Below are 4,898 nucleotides of genomic sequence, written 5' to 3'. Positions count from 1 at the left end.
GCTTTAGAGTGAGGGGTGCCAGGGTTGTTTCGATAAGCCCGCCTCGCGAGGGTGGCTGCTTGCGGGAGGATGGGCCCAGAGCTCTGTTTTCTAGGAGGTAGGGGCATCCGTCCCCTGGGCTTCAAGGGGTAGAACTGACCGCCCTAGAGGGAATGGGAACAGCGGTCTGGGCCCCCCGGGGTGAGTGCCAGAACACAGCTTCCAATGCAGGGAATGCCCCCCATGGGTCCTACAGACATGAGAGCTCGGGACTGGCACCTGGGAGCTATCCCCAAGTGAGGCCCTTCCTTGGCTAAGCCTAGTGCCGAGGGAAGGAGCGTCCTGCTTCAAAGGGTCACTTAGCCTTGTGGCCCACTTGGGTTCATGGGGCACAATCACTCAGAGGCCAACAGTAATAGTCTATGCTAATGCAGGACCAGCCTCAAAAAATGACACTAAATACCAGTGAGACACTATAGCAGCAATGGCTGTCGGGATTGAGGGACATGAGTGCTTTCCCCGCTTGAGGGGGCTGACACCCCTTTAAACAGGGCAAACCCTTCTGCAGAGTGGGCCTTCTAATGCACAGACTTTACCAGGTCACTGTCCTGCTCAGAATCCTTCTGTGACTCCATCAGCTCACATAGCTCTTCACGATCTGTCTCTGCCTCCTTCTCTAGCCTCCTCCCTTGTTTTCTCCTCATCCCCTTCCTTGTGTTCCAGTTGATGACATTAAGAAATTTTGGGTTCAGAGTGAACAGCTAAGAAACAATTCTTCAGATGTTTTGGGTGCAAAAAGGTGATTTTTTTATTATAGCACAGGGACAGGACCCCTGGGCAGAAAGAGCTGCACTGGGGTTGTAAGGAGTGACTGATTATATACTTTTTAATTAGTGGGGGTTAGGGATAGCATAAGTGCCTAAGGAATTTGGAAGCAAGGCTTGCAGGACCTCGAGGAGCTAACTGCTGTGAAGACAAGTTTACTTTTAGTCGTTAATAACACATAAACATTAAAGCACTAAGGCAGCCATGTCCCTGAGGAAGGTCACGCTCCGCCTGTCTCAGGCGTGTATCTGTGGGCTGCAAGCTGTTAGGTAATTTAATTTAAGCTACATTTCTCTTGCCTCTGTTTCCCTCATCACAATCACACCAAAATTACTTGCAGCTCCTGGCCTCTCCCGTAACACCCCGTACTCCCCTAAGGCTGGCACTCGCTGCCGTCCAGCAAGGAAATTCATGGAGGGCAGGAACTATGCCCACAACTGTGCCTGACACCCAGTGAGAACCCAAACACTTCCTGAAGCGTGTGAGTGAATGCATGAGTCCGCTTTTGTGATAAAGCACCAAACCAGAGAGGAGAAACTTGGGTCCCTGCTGTGCCTCTGACCCACTACACCACTCTAGATACCTCCGTCTGGGCCTCAGTCTTCTCATCCATCAAGCGAGAGGACTGGTCTCTGAATTCCTTCCCAGCTTCAAAGGCCTGTGCTCCCCAAGGGCTCTCCGATCCCAGCTGTTCTGCAAAACTGCCTAACTCTTGACCCTTGCAAATAATGGAGGTTTAAATTTGTAACAATTGCTACAAATTTCCTCACCAGCAGAAACTGGAAAGTAACTAGATGTAAACAGTATATTTTTATAATACTTTTTAAAAATTCCACATTTGGGGGAAGTCAGCAATACCTGGCTTCCCCACCTGCTCCCCACCCCCATCCCCAAGCCCACCCCACCAAACTCCTAGTGTTTGGGGTTCAGCTTGAGGACATAAGGTTGTGACTGTGGAGGAGAGAGGGTGTCAGAGTCTCTGTGCCTCCTCTCTTCCTGCTTTCATTCGCTTCCCCTCACTCCTCTGCCCAGTTCATTTGGTTGGAGGAAAGAATAGATACACTATCGGTCTCAAGGCTGACTGTGAAGTAAGATCCAAGTGAAGGAGGTGAAAAGGTAAGTAACACAAGGTCAGGGGCAGGCTCTTCTGTAAGTCCTTTCAAGATTATACTGATCTTCTCAGACCATAGTCACCAAACAAAAAGCTTTAGTCATCAGGAGGAAAATGGGTCACATTCATGCTACACTTTGTATTGGGCAGTGACTCTAAATTGAAAATGAAGCTAATAAATGACCCAACTCAAAAGAAAGAAAAGAAAAGTCAGTCTTGCAAGGGAAGAGAAACTCGGCCATTTAAAAAACATTTTTTTTTAAGTTTACTTATTTATTGTGAGAGAGAAAGAGAAAGAGCACAAGTAGGGGAGAAACAGAGAGAGGAAGAGAGAGAATCCTAAGCAGGCTCTACACTGTCAGCACAGAGCCCGATGCAAGGCTTGAAGTCACGAACTGCAAGATCATGACCGGAGCTGAAATGAAGAGTCAGATGTTTGGGGCGTCTGGGTGGCTCAGTCGTTTAAGTGTCCGACTCTTGATTTAGGCTCAAGTCATGATCCCATGGTTTATGAATCTGAGCCCCACACTGGGCTCTGTGCTGACAGTGCAGAGTCTGCTTGGGATTCTCTCTCTCTCCCTCTGACTGCCCCTCCCTCTCTCTCTCTTTCTCTCTCAAAATAAATAAATAAACATTAAGAAAAAAAGAGTCAGATGCTTAACCACTGAGCCATCCAGGCACCCCAGAAACTTGGCCACTTTTAAGGACCTTTCATCCAGAAATTCTCTTAGTGTGTTTAAGACGAAAATTAAGTCTTAAAGTGATTGCTCCCATTAGGGTTTCTGCCAGGTAGAAATTTTATAATTGAAAGACCTTGCTAATAACCGCTAATCAAAATAATATTGACCATCAAATACTAAAGCATTGAGTTATTGTATCTATTGTGGGCAGGCTGAAGTCTGTGCTAGGGTGCATTCTTGTTCCTCTATATATTTGTTTCCTATATATTTTGTTTTGTTTGAGAGAAACTAGTGCTATACTAATAACTTAGGCACACACCTACACACACATACATGCATGTACATAACTAGTCCTCCGGAATATAATCTAAATTTTCCTCCTAATGATTATTTTCATTTCTATAGTTCTTTTGCTTTTACAGTGGTATTTCACCTTCACTCACATTAGCTTCTTGAACATTTTCCTAATACATCGAATAGAGCAGTAGACAGGACTTGAGATTTGGGGGTGGGACCTGAGAATGAGATCAGGCAGAACAGTACAGGAGGGAAGGAAGTGCAAGTTAAAATGTGTTCCTGCTTCAGCCAGTTATCATTTCACAGTATGTGCCCCTGCAGATAAGATGTTTTTTCTTCTGGCTTTAGAGTGAGGGGTGCCAGGGTTGTTTCGATAAGCCCGCCTCGCGAGGGTGGCTGCTTGCGGGAGGATGGGCCCAGAGCTCTGTTTTCTAGGAGGTAGGGGCATCCGTCCCCTGGGCTTCAAGGGGTAGAACTGACCGCCCTAGAGGGAATGGGAACAGCGGTCTGGGCCCCCCGGGGTGAGTGCCAGAACACAGCTTCCAATGCAGGGAATGCCCCCCATGGGTCCTACAGACATGAGAGCTCGGGACTGGCACCTGGGAGCTATCCCCAAGTGAGGCCCTTCCTTGGCTAAGCCTAGTGCCGAGGGAAGGAGCGTCCTGCTTCAAAGGGTCACTTAGCCTTGTGGCCCACCTGGGTTCATGGGGCACAATCACTCAGAGGCCAACAGTAATAGTCTATGCTAATGCAGGACCAGCCTCAAAAAATGACACTAAATACCAGTGAGACACTATAGCAGCAATGGCTGTCTGGATTGAGGGGACATGAGTGCTTTCCCCGCTTGAGGGGGCTGACACCCCTTTAAACAGGGCAAGCCCTGAGGTTTTTAGCAAATTGTGTGCTTTACAATTCTTTCAGTCTGTGTGAAAGCCCATCTTCAAGTATTGAGAGAGTTCTTTTAAGGTCTCAGTTACTCTTGCTTGTTACACTATAAACAACCTATTTGAACAGAAAAACCCTGTGACAATTCTTACAGTAAGGCAGGAAGTAAAGGTGACATTGGAGTGGAAGCAGTCTGGAATTTACCAGATACAGCATTTTATCACAGGTAAATACCATTCTCTCTTTCTCTCAACGCCCCCCCCCCCCCATCTCTATGTTTAAAAGAGGGAAAAGGACAAGAACTCTGGAGAGAACACTGTGGCCACCTGAATACTAGTTGGGGTCACTTAGAGGCCTTCACCTTTTCATCCTCTGGTGAGCTCTTCTCCATGCATCCAGTGATTAAATCTCAACGAAACCACTCACTCCAACAAAGACAGAAACATTGTAAACAAAAAACATTGCTCTGAATTTCTGCTTGTTCTCTCTTCCTCAACTTTCTTTTGGAGGGGGTGATGGATCAATTATTATAATTTACTTTGAAGGTAAGGAATTGTAATAAAAATTTTAAACAAAAAGTTTTAAAAGTCACAACGAAAAAAAGTATCCCAAAAAGTCATAACGGGGTACTTGGTACTATAGCTCTGAGCTCTGATGACTAAAGGTATATTAAGATAAATAAGAATATGAGTTCTTTGAATGTAGGGAGAAAATTCTTGACTTCCAGATTGGCATATTTCAGGTGTTTTTAAATGTTTGGAAGTCAAAATGTGTTTTCCTATGGGTGTGGCAGGAAGTAGACAAATGAAGGAAGAAACATAATTAAAAAAAAAAAAAAGTGGGTCTCTACGTATTAGAACAGAACTAGTTGGGATTAACAACTTCCTGCTATGGAATTTGAGGGAAAGAAAGGAAAGAGTGGAAGGGTGGGGGCAATTCTCAGAGCAGGTCACGAAGCACAGAACCGCTTGATTGCTCTCCAGAATAATGGTTTACACAGGTAGCCACTTTCTTCATCTGTTGTCATACAAAGGTCTTTTATAAGTCACATTACTGTCCTTTGGCCATCACTGCATGGGCCGTCCAAAATCCCCATTCTAATCCCCAGTGTGGTTAAACTT

The sequence above is a fragment of the Panthera pardus genome, unplaced genomic scaffold, assembly GCF_024362965.1.
Source record: "Panthera pardus isolate Hobbes unplaced genomic scaffold, ASM2436296v1 HiC_scaffold_16, whole genome shotgun sequence".
Lineage (NCBI taxonomy): Eukaryota > Metazoa > Chordata > Mammalia > Carnivora > Felidae > Panthera > Panthera pardus.
The sequence above is the reverse complement of the archived record's forward strand: the minus strand, read 5'-3'. Positions refer to the sequence as shown.